We start from the raw sequence: 12,790 nt of genomic DNA, 5'->3' as shown, positions 1-12,790 counted from the left end.
TGAAAATAATCACAGTAACTATTGTAAACCATGATTCCGTTAAGTAACCCACTCGACTACACACTTCGATCAACTCGCCAAAAATTCTAAGCCAAGGTCTCTCGAATTAGTACTATTGTGTCGACTCCTCTTCAACACTTATCAAAGTCACTTTCTCCAAACCAAAATAAGACTAGGACCTATACCCTCCAAAATGCGTAAACACACCATTTCTACGCATCAATCTCATGCACCTCAGCCAAAACCAATAATCCTCCAAACGTGCAAGTGATCATCCTTACCATTTCCATCACTAGACCTATATCCTCGAAATCAGCAAAAATCATTTCCTTAATCAGCACCATCTATTATCCTTAAAATTAATATGGATTAAATCATTAACCTGTCACTGTAACATCAAGCTAAAAATAATTATTTAACCAAACTAGATCAACATCTTCAATCCCCAGAAAATAAACAAACTAGATCATTACCTTCCATCTCCAAGGAAATTCTCGCCTGAAAAAAAATTCTCATATCGGTTACGTAACACTCATCAATCCTATTTTAATTCAGCCATTCAACTCTGCAATTCTAAAACCTTAAACCAGATAAAAATAATTTTCCAATATCTTCAAGATCAATGACCTTAAATCTAAAACATTCACCTTATAAAACTTATAAATTCTAAAATCTCAAATGCTATCAAATTGCTTATCAAGGTTAGCAATATCGAAAACTTCTAATCTAAGTCATCACTTAATTCCTTGTTGAACCTACCACCTTAAATCTCATAACTTATTTCCTAAAAACTTTGGGTCCTCAAATCTTAGATGAACTTCTCATAAATCTAATCATGAGGTTCGTTGAACTTACAACCTCTTACACAAAGACTCATTAAATAAATTCTATGGAAGGTAAAACCTCAATTATCCTTAGCAATTTAAGAATTATTCCCCTCCTTAGCAACAACTTGAGTTCCTACTCCCAAGAGTTCACCCAGACCCTGATGTTCAAGCCTCGATATTAAACAACCCAATCACCAAAAGTTTAGGCCTATTACACCAAATGTTCAAACCTAACAATGACATTCACAATCGTACCAACTTCCTGCCAAAGCACAACCCTTAACCCGCCTTACAACTCCAAACAAAACAAAACAAGTCAAAGCAACATAAAATAAATTTCTATAAATAAAATAACTTACGACAAAATGAATAAAACCAATGAAGTAGTTCACAATAAATTAATTAAAACGATAAAATAATCTGCCATAAAATAAAACAAATAAAATAAAACGACATACAATAAAATAAATAAACAACAAAATTATTATACAACAAAATAAATAAAACCAATAAAACCATACTCTAAATTAAATAATTTCAATTAGAACTTTAAAAAATTTTCTGGTACCTCACCATTTTGCTGTCAAGAGCAATCCTCAACCCCGCTTAAATCCCGAACAGTTCAAACACGATCCAAACCAACATAATAAAAATACAATAACATGAAATAACATAAATACGTTCATTTAACACAAAATAAAATAATCATAAACTCATAATATAAAATAAACAATTTAACTTACAACCTTTAAAAATTATTTTTAAAATAGAAAATAATTTCTGGTACTCCTAAGGGACATATGGTTTTACCCAGAGCTGAACTGCTCTGATACAACCTGTGGCGCCCCGACCCCCCATATACTGGAACACGAGGATCGAGACGCCCGGATGATGACAACATAGTCACGCATCCCAACGAAATTCCAAGTGTGTGTACATGCAACGGTGTACAAAAAATAACGCAGCAGATTAGTCAACTAAGTACCAGAATTTATATACAATCAAAACATCAGTAAAGTTTAGAAAGTAGTTATACAGTCGTCCATAATTAAAATAATATATAGTAGATGAAATAACCAAGCAAGTGATCTCAGATCACTCCTCAGGCGGAGCCGTCTCCTCAGGCTCGCCCTCATCCTCCTCATCTACATCAAAATCTAAGTTATCACAAAATGGAACCGCAGGTAAGTATTTCTCCAAAGAACTTTCGAGATTTAAATGTATTTTTGCACTAACTCATTTTACTGTATTTGGTTGAACATGCCGGACTGAGTCCGAGGAGTATGGGGGTCGGATGGATTGGTGATTGGAGTTGTTTGTGTGATTGATTGGGTTGGTAATTGTTGGTTTGGATATTGTGTTGTTCATGTACATTGCATTTTGCACGCATGATCATGTTTGTAAAGGAAATTGGGTTTTCATGTATTGCATTCATGTTCATGTGTTTATGAAAATTGGGTTTTCATGTGAGAATGGATTTTGGGTGCGTATGTATCACGACCTCAATCCGAGATGGGGCATTATCTCGGTAGAGCTCCTCTGGTTACTCGGGAGCGGGATATACTGAGTAACATTGCCTGGATTGTCGCTGGGCGACAATGGGATCAGATGAGATGGTCTCGTACCGACTCCGTGGTCCTTCTGCTGGCGGGGACTAGAGGATGTCTGGCCACGTACGCGCTGGGCACGGAACTGGGCATCGCTCTTTGCGTAGTGTGGATGCTTAGCCATGTATGCGCTGGGCACGGAACTGAGCATCACTACGAAGCCAAGATGTGCAGATGGTCCCTAGGGGAGGCCATGGTGCATATGGTAACAACGGGTTAATGAACTATTTTCTGGAAAAAATAGTGTGTGTTGAATTTTTGTGTAAACCATTTTCTGAGAAAATGTTTTACGGATATTTTGGGTCAAATGGATTTTGGTGTGTTGGAAAATATTCATTTTCGAGGAAAATGATGTTTTGAGGAAATGCATATTCCATCATATGCATGCATGTTGGTTGCATTTAATGCATTTTCATTACGTGGTTATTTGGGTTATACTTACCTGCGGTACGATTTTGTGGTAACACAGATTTTGATGCAGATGAGGAGGATGAGGGCGAGCCTGAGGAGACAGCTCTGCCTGAGGAGTGATCTGAGATCACTTCCTTGGTTATTTCATCTACTGTATATTATTTTAATTATGGGCGACTGTATAACTACTTTTTAAACTTTACTGATGTTTTGATTGTATATAAATTCTGGTACTTAGTTGACTAATCCGTTGTGTTATTTTTTGTACACCGTTGCATGTACACACACTTGGCACTTCGTTGGGATGCGTGACCGTGTTGTCATCATTCGGGCGTCTCGATCCCCGTGTTCCAGTATATGGGGGATCGGGGCGCCACATGGGTGATAGTGGACCATCTGACAAAAAGTGCTCACTTTATACCCATCAAGAATACAGATTCTTTAGAGAGATTAACAAGGATTTATAAAGCAGAGATTGTCAGATTGCATGGAGTGCCTAAGACGTTTGTGTCTGATAGAGACCCTCGTTTCACGTCACGTTTCTGGCAAAGTTTCCAAGACTTGATGGGAACTAGATTGAAGTTTAGTAGTGCTTACTATCCTCAAACAGATGAGCAAACAGAAATGACGATACAAACTTTGGAAGATATGCTAAGAGCCTGTGTATTGGAAAATGAGGGGAACTGGGAGAAGCAACTACCTCTGATAGAATTTGCTTACAACAATAGTTTCCAGGCCACAATTCAGTTGGCACCTTATGAAGCCTTGTATGGCCGAAAGTGTAGATTGTCGTTGTATTGGGACAAAGTAGGGGAAATCAAAGTGTTTGGACTCGAAGTCTTGCAAGAGATAAAGGATCAAGTCCACATGACCAGAGAAAGCATGAAAACTGCACAGAGCCGAAAAAAGAGTTATACTGATAATCGAAGGAGGAGTATAAAATTCAAAGTTGGAGATTGGGTCTATGTGAAGGTATCTCCTATGAGAGGAGTAAGCCGTTTCAGAGTGAACGAAAAATTAAGTCGAAGATATGTGGGACCCTATGAAATAGTGGAGAAGGTGGGAGCAGTTTCTTACCGTCTGGAGTTGCCAACTGAGTTTCATGGAATCCACAATGTATTCCATCTGTCCTCATTGAAGAAGAGTTTTGGGAACCTGATACCAACAGTGGTGGATCCCGCTAGTGTACCTTTACAGTCCAACTTGACATACGGGGAGAAGCCAGTACGGATCATTGACTGGAAGGAAAAAGCATTACGGAACCGCAAGATCCCATTGGTCAAAGTACTTTGGCAAAACCATAATATTCAAGAGGCAGCTTGGGAGACGAATGTCGATATGCGAGCCAAGTACGCCCAGTTATTTGATACCTAATCCAATCTTGTTTTGTTTTGTTTTTGGTTCAATCGATATTTTGTGCTTCACTTTGTATGGGACTACTATATCGAATGTGGTACTTTGTTGTTTGGAAATCAATGAAGTATATGTTTCCATTTCAGCGTTTTGTGAGCCATTTTTAGTGTGTATGTTGTAGAATGTGCTCTATTTTGATTATGTTCTTTTTGTAGTTCCATGGCTAGAAAGCGCAAGACCGCCTGTAAATCAACCATTTTCGCACAACGAGTGCGTGAGATGCGAGAACAGCATAGTAGAAGACGACTAGCTGAGCTGAATAGGGAGGTGTCTGCTCGTCGGCTTAAGATGGAACGCCAAGAGCACCACCGCACACACATTCAAGGCTTGATAGTAATGGAGTAGGTTATGAGAGGAGAGCCTTACCTCATGAGAAGCGTTACCCTCCGTTGCACCCGACCACATGGCTTGATCGAGATAGTTTCAAGGCTAGGATGGCACAGGACCGAGCATAGTCCAGCAGAGCAGCGGAGGAGCGTGCTGCTACCGTGGGCACTGAGCCTTCTACCTCAGGCACATCCATGTCATCGACTCACCATGGGCTTTTCTTGGATGATGGTCAGGAGCCTGATAGCATTGATGTGGAGGTCGTGCAGCCCCCCAACCCAGGCGATTTTGAAAATTTGGTGTACAATTCAAAGGACGATATGTTCTACTACTTACCCCAACACACCGAGCTAACGGAAATCAATGCACCTCTACCAAAGCCAACCAGTAGTGATACGTCCAATAATGGACAATACTTCTAGTGAGCAACATCTTTTACTTAGCTTGTTAATGTTTGTACTTGTGTCGATTTCGAGGACGAAATCTTTTTGTTAGGAGGGGAGGATGTAACAGCCCACTAGAAATTCACTGGTGGAATTTCTATTAACTTAAGGAACCTCGTAAAAATCCCATAAGTTTATACGAATTGATCAATCGCTCAGGTTTTAGTGAGTCAATATAGTCAGTGTTATCACTCACTATGGTGCTAGAAATATGAATTTAATTATTTGAGATAGTTAGAAGTGTCAAAATGGGTTTTAATCTATGCCATTAGACTCAGTTGATTATTTAGGATTTTTTGGTGCAGTAGCCCATTTTCATAATTTCGGACGAAATGTCTATTTGAAATTGTGAATTTATTTTTAGGGGCACTTCGGGGTTGAATTTCGATAAACAATTTTCACTATAGGTTTATATGAATATCTAGAATTTTTCAGTACTAAGTTTATTATGCATTTTTTAGAGTGAATAGTAATCTCGATAAGCGCACCCAGTGCAGTATTTTCAAACTTATAGTGTGAAATGTCTAAATTAGGTTGGAGAAGCTTTATTTGGACACTTGGTAACATCTTAGCCACACATAGTGAATGGTATTAGACACTTGGCACAAAGAGGAACCATTAAATAGATTTGTGAAGGAGATCAGGGTGTGAGATCATGCCACCTAAGGAAAACTTTGTTTCGTCTGTTCAGCCAAATTGTGCCAGACCAAAGAAGGTTCAATCCTAGAGAAAACCTAAATGGTTGGAATCCAATTGACACCCCAAAAGCTTGGTTGAAACCGAAACCCTAAATAGTTTCACAAACGCTAAAAGTTGGCCTCCAAACCCTTTCTAACCCTATTTCTAGCATTGTGTTTAATCACTTGATTAAATCACTTCCACATGTTATTAATTAATCAAATCCTTGTTATGAAATCATTATCCAATCTTTCAAACCTTGAAAATTTGATTGGGTCAAGAAAAATTGGTTTTGGGCTTGATAGCATATCAAATCCTAACCAAACCCCCTTTAAACCCCAAATTGAAGCCCACTTGGTTAGGGCCTACTAAAGCCCACGAAATTGGCCACCTTGGCAAAGCTTCTTGGAGAAGTTTCCTAACTCACATGGCAGACCATCCACTGCCATTGGCTGCACTCAATAGTGCCTTGATGTGAAGGTGAAATCCACTCCATCAACCTCCATCTCTCCAACTGTTGCAGGCAGTCCTTGCTCCTCACTATTCTCAACTTTATGTCACATAGCCAACTCTAATAAAGGGTCATTCAATCCCACAACTTCCCCCTCTAGGAGTCTAAAGTCGTACCAAGCACATTTCACTCCATTTTACTACTTCTTCACCTCGTTCTTAGAGAGAAAACCCAAAAGAGCTCTCTTGGGCAGATTTCTTGGTCTTTTTTCGTACCCATTCTCGACCATTTTCAAGTATTTTCTCATGGTGATTCCTTCATACAAGTTGTTCATCTTTGAATTTTTATTTCATGGATATCTGATTAGTCTCATTCCATACTCATTTGATCAGTCACAAGTAATGTTAACCATGAAAAGGTCATTCTGGGCATGAAACTCGAGAGTATGTTATGTTTTGGAGTTTTTAACCAAGCTAATGGACATATTGGTCTGAAACATTTATGAAGTGTTGTTAGCATGTGTTTATGAATGTTCATTGAAGTTTTATTGCATGACTAAAGCTTTTAATGATAGTTTTCCTTAGATTTAGAAACTTGAAAGCTGGAAATGGAAAAAGAGTTTTGTTTTGTGAAAGTTTGAATATTTCGTAGTCTAATCTTATTCCAAAGGCTTTGATATTTTTATATGATGATCCTAAACCTCTTATATACATGTTAGGATGTTATTTCGAAGATATTTAGTATTAGTTTTAAATATATGATTTTCTATGCAAGAGGATTTGGGTTAGGCCTAAGATTTGATGTTTTATGAGTTAGATCCATGTTTTATTGAATTTTAGCCATTTGATTTTAATTTTTACGGTTGGATCTTCTTTAGGACACATTTTTAAACCATGTGATGTTTTAGTTTTAAGAACACATTTCTTTAAGCCATGGATCAAGAGATTGATCAAAGTTAGTTGAGAGAAAAGTTTCTGTTTTGGACTAAGTTTAAAACCAAAAACTTCAAGTGTTGTTTTGTGATTTTTGGCGACTTTTTTTTAATGATTTAAAGCATGGTTGATCTTAGGATGATGTTATGAATATGTTAGAAGTAAGATTTGATTTTTTTGGAATTATTGGAGATGTTTTTAATGAGGTCAAAACTTGTGTTTTAAGGGTTTACTTTTTGTTAAAAAGTTTGGGTCTTTTTACAAAATGTTTGGTGTTGATGATTAGCTTTTTCTTAATGGATATCTTAAGTGTGTTTTTAAACTTAGGATAAGAAGATCTTTGTTACAAAATTTTGGTTTATTCATGAGTTTTGAAATTTGAAACAATTGCAACCAAAATCAAGAGAAATGGCCTATATAGGTTTCGGCCATAGTGAGCTTTCCATAGTTGTGAATGGTTTTAAATTTTTTGGAGTTGATATTTGAGTTTAGGATAAAATTTACATCTGCAATGTAAGTTTTGGTAATTTTTGGAGTTAGGATGTGAAATTCTTAGGTTAGGTGTAAAATGGTCATTTTCCCACATGTAGAGGGTAAACTGGTAATTTTACTCAAAGTTATCTCTTTTCACACTTCTAATGGTTAATATTTAGTTTCTAACTTTTAGAATACCCTTTTACAGTTCCTCATGTTTAGTGCTTATTCTTGTAGAATGCGACTATCAAGGTAAGTTAGTTCTTAACTTACTATCAGGTTACTATGTATGTGTGATGGATAAGTTAGCAGCCGTATAGTTACTTTATTAATTAAGTCTATTGAATAAGATTCCAAATTCATGTATTGCACGTTCAAGTTATGTTTCACGTTATGTTATGTTCAAGTTTATGGTTATGTGAAGTTTCAAGTTTTGTCATGTCAAGCTAAGTTTCAGTTCAAATTATGTCAGCTCATGCCATGTCATGTCAAGTCACGTTACGCTTATTATTTCATGCCATGTTATGTCAAGTCATGTTATGCTTATTATTTCATGCCATGTTATGTCAGGTTATGTTATGTTTACTATTTTCTTTGATTGCGCATTCATTCATGCATTTATTACCATGCATGCATCATTAACCGGTGTGAAGGTTTTTGTTAACTTGCTGAGATTTGTACTCAAATCTCACTGTGGTAGTCCAAACTACCATTTCTCCCGAATTGTAGATTTTGTTACAGGATCAGAAGGAGAATTGGAAATCGACCCACTGGAAATGTTCGACTAAGTGACGGTGCGACGTAGATGTAGTTACCTTAGATTTCTACTTGTATTTGTAGAGTTCAATCTCCAACACTCTTTTGATCACAACCGTTTTGGACTAGTGTTGTGACCTTAGTTGTTTAATATGTCATTATGTATGAAGTATGTTTTAAATATTTGGGATATTTCAATTTGGTGGATAGTATTGGTAAAAAAAAAAAAAAAAAAAATTATCAATTGCGAATTTTGCCTAATGCTAGATGCATGTTAGGAACATTGCATCTTATATGTCATGAACGAGGGTAGGTAATCTTGTGTTGCATGTCTCAACACTTCGGATGTCCATCCGATTCCAAGCGGAATCTGTGGGCGTCACTTCAATTTTGTTCATATAATGAGTCTTTACTGATTTCAGAGATGGGCTTGACTTTCGGCTTTTAATCTTTTGTCTTTGAATTCATATTCGGATGGTTATATGCTTATAACTATATTAATGGATTTCAGAGGAATGTTTTGACTTTGGGCTTAATTTCAAGATTTATACATATTGATGGGCCTTTGGGCTAATTTACAGTTACTAGGTTTTTACCTATTTTAGTAGATGCCCAATTGTATTTCTTTTGAATAATGAAGTAATGCTACAACATCCTTATTATTTAAAAGAATACATAAATAAATTTGGTATCTCATTCTAACTAAATCATAAGTTTTAAGGATTTATCCCTACAGGAAAATCTTTTATTTTTGTGATTTAAGTTGTATAAGAAAATGATTTCGTTATTGATGGTAAAATTTATCTTCTGCCAACAGGTGTGGATAGTTTTATTTGTTAATATTCGTAATAATTTATTTTATAATTAAAGATAAGTGAATTTATGCTGTTATGCAATTTTTTCCCGCTGGAAGGTTGAAATTTACTTGAATTTTAAAGTTTTTCTTGCTTTTTGCAGCTGTGGTTCCACAATCCTTAGCTGATGGTGTTTATTTTACTCCAATGCTTGATGGCACTAATTATTCTGACTATAAAGATTCGGTTCATTTTACCTTGGGGTTTATGGACCTTGACTATGCACTCTGTGCGGAGCAACCACCTACTGCCACGGATACAGATACACTGGAAGTCATCGAAAATGCCAATAGTGCGAGCGATCTAATTGTCTAAGTCTAATGCTCATAAAGTCTCATATGAGTAAGAACATTAAAGGTTCTATTGGTGACTGTGCTACAATTAGCTATAATTAAGGAATTAATGCAGGCAATTGAGGAACAATTTGTTCGCTCTGAGAAGGCTTTAGCTAACCTAAAGATTCAAATTTTGCCTATAGGCATACAAATAATTTGCAAGTGGTTGGCTATTTAGATTCAGATTTTGCCGGTTGTGTAGACACTAGAAAGTCTACTTTTGGATATATCTTTCTTCATACTGAAGGAGCTATATCTTGGAAGATTATGAAGCAATCTATAGTTGTTATGTCTACTATGGAGGCAGAATTTATTAAGTGCTATGAAGCAACGACACAAGCCATGTGGTTGAAGAATTTTATTCCTGGTCTTAAAGTTGTCGATTCCATTCAAAGGCCAATAAAGATTCTTTGTGATAACACCACTGTAGTATTCTTCTCAAAGAACAATTAGAGATGAAGCAGAAGCAAGCATGTCGATATGAAGTATTTAAGTGAGAGAGAGAGCATAAAAAATAATGTGGTGTATATTGAGCACACCAGTACAAATTTGATGTTAGCCGATCCAATAACCAAAGGTTTACTAGTAAAACAACTTCAGGGTCATGTGGATCATATGGGCCTATCTAAAGTGTAATCTCTCTCACGTTGCTATATATTCCACAAAGAATAAAGTTGAAATCAGTTTCATTTTTGCTCATAAAGTAAGAAATTCGTTATATCCATTGGGTGATTAAGTTGGACCCGAATGACTTTTATTGGTTGTTTATAAAGTATTTTAAGGGATACCACGTATTGTGACACATTGAAGGAAATACTCACTATAGAGAGCAATACCACCATGGCTCGTGTATATACCTTGACAGAATTGAAGGCATTATTTTTGGCCATTTTAGTTTTACCTATTAAGTGAACCAAGTGGGAGAATGTTAGACTTTTGGTTTCCCTAGAAAACCATTTGTCTTCCATATGGTGGTTCACTTCATCTAAAATGATTCACTTCATCTATCAAGTATTGGTAATTTCCCTTAATAAATAAAGTGGTTAACCCATACTATTTCTTGATGAATGAAATAATGAGGGTAGCCCAAAGGTTATAGGAGTAATAAGTAAGGGTCCCTAGTCTTGCCTATATAAAGGGGCTTGTGTTTTCCAGATTCACCCCAAAAAGTTCTAAGGCAAAAGACTAGAAGTCCATTCTCTACCAAAAATCTCTATTTACTTTTGTAGGCTTTTTAGTTCTCAAACCCAAATGGCTGGAGGTAAGAGATCCTATGAATCTATTTATTCTTTCAAGAAGTTGTACTCTTGGGTCGCTGCACCATTAATGCTGGTTCCATAAAAGATTGGATCCAAAATATGCTTCCCTGCATATTCTTACTTCTCCTCCTCCGCCAGTTTGAAAAACTCTTCACAAGTCTCAATCATCACCTTTCATCAGGCTATTCGAAACACCATGATTGATCACCTTATAATCATCAACCTTAATAGCAATACAAGTACTTTAAAGTACCCTAAGACAAAATTAGTGCAATATTATATTTAATTACCACAAAAAACCCTAGTCTTGGCAAGCTTTGCCAAGGTCATTGAAGATTATGGACCGTTGCTCGGGTGTACCAGAGGTAAGGAGAGAGAAGTCGATTGTAGGGATGGAATCCCCAAATAATTCATCCGAAACTAGTAGATCATATGGATATTATTAGAAGTGAAGTTGAAAGCGGTGGGGATGGAGGTGAGACCCCCACTTGTTTGAGTTAGTTGCTTGATGCTTATCATCATGATGATGATGTTGGGGTTGACGAGGTGAGAATAATTTTGCTTATCTGAAACTAGCACAAGAGGAGGAAGAAGAAGCAACAATTGAGACTGAACTCTGTTTGGAATCATGTACAATGCAGTAGAAGGGTCTGTGTATATATAGCGTGGGAGGGAATAATTTTTATTTTTTATTTTTCTAATCGCATGTTAAATACACAACAAATAGATATTCCAGAAGAGGCCTCTCCTTCTTTTGGGGGGGAGGGGTTTGTTTGATTGGAAGATTTTTTAGGGAGGTCCTCTCCTTCTCTCAGGGGTTAGGTGGTATCTTTGTTTTCGCAAAGGTTTGTCTCTTAGATGTGGTCTAAGGAGGGTGCATGGAGGGTGAGTTACAAAGACTGTGGGCTAGTTTCAACCTCACAGAAAAGGAGGTGCAAGCGGTCATGGTAGATCATAGGGCACTAGAGAAATCGATTTATAAAGGAAAGTTTTGTTTGCTAGCGCTGCTAATAGTAGACAAAGTGATCAACACAGAGGCTTTTAGAACTACAATGATAAGATTATGGAGACCAGAAGGCCGTGGTTCTTTGACAGAATGGTAGGCCATGGTCCTTTGACAGAATGTTGGTTAGTCTGAAAGAATTTGATGGTAAAACTCCACTGAAAGATGTCCTGTGATGTCTCGTTCTCTCATGAAACTTTTTGGATCCAATTGACAACATGAGAATGGTCTTGGATGGGGCAATTTTTTACATCTTAAGGTGGAGATCGATATAACCAAACCATTATCAAGAGGGAGACTTTTAACTATGGATCAAAATTAGCTTTGGACCCCTTTCAAGTACGAAAGACTCCCTACATTCTACTTTCAGTGTGGGGTCATCAAACATGTGGGGTAATGCAAAGGTCCTAACCATGATGATTCCAAAGTAGGTCAAGAATAGTAGTCAATTCACTAGAAGGTACGATGGTGATTCTCATCAACCACCATAGCAGGCCTGGCAGTAGCAAAACTCTAGTGGGGAGCCTAATAAGGAAAGCACTAAGTGTAACGCCCCGTTCCCGGAGGTCCGGAGAGTTAGCTCTTAATACTTAAAATTAACTTAAATAACACAACTATAAACTCTAGAAAATCCCATAAAATATTAATACACTTAATCAAACCAAAAATCTAAATTCCTCCATGGCAACAATAAAGAAATCCCCAACAACATAAATTAGAAATTCTTCAAAAACTCGAAACCATCCTCAACTCATCAAATCAAATACCCGAAAAATAAATCAGTTTACTAACTACGACTCTCAAATAAGCATTTGTACCCTCAGGCACTTATTCCACTACGATCATCACACCTTGCTAAACTTTCTACTCTCGCTCTCCAGCTGAACCCTCAAAATTATCTGAAAAATATATGGAGATAAGGGGTGAATTATCAACAACTCAGTAAGCAAAGAACATATACCAGGGTGTAAACATGAGCATTTACAGAAATCAGAATGCAAAACAAACATTTTCATTTTC

The 12,790-nt window shown here is 36.9% G+C and overlaps 1 pseudogene; it reads right to left on the bottom strand.

Moving 5' to 3' along the window:
• LOC109019848 overlaps positions 1 to 11,875 on the bottom strand; it is a 30,769-nt pseudogene extending 18,894 nt beyond the window's left edge.
• Between the last annotated feature and the right edge of the window lie 915 nt (positions 11,876 to 12,790).

The sequence above is a fragment of the Juglans regia genome, chromosome 4, assembly GCF_001411555.2.
Source record: "Juglans regia cultivar Chandler chromosome 4, Walnut 2.0, whole genome shotgun sequence".
NCBI lineage: Eukaryota > Viridiplantae > Streptophyta > Magnoliopsida > Fagales > Juglandaceae > Juglans > Juglans regia.
Note: the sequence above shows the minus strand (reverse complement) of the source record. Positions and strands in the feature narration are given on the sequence as shown.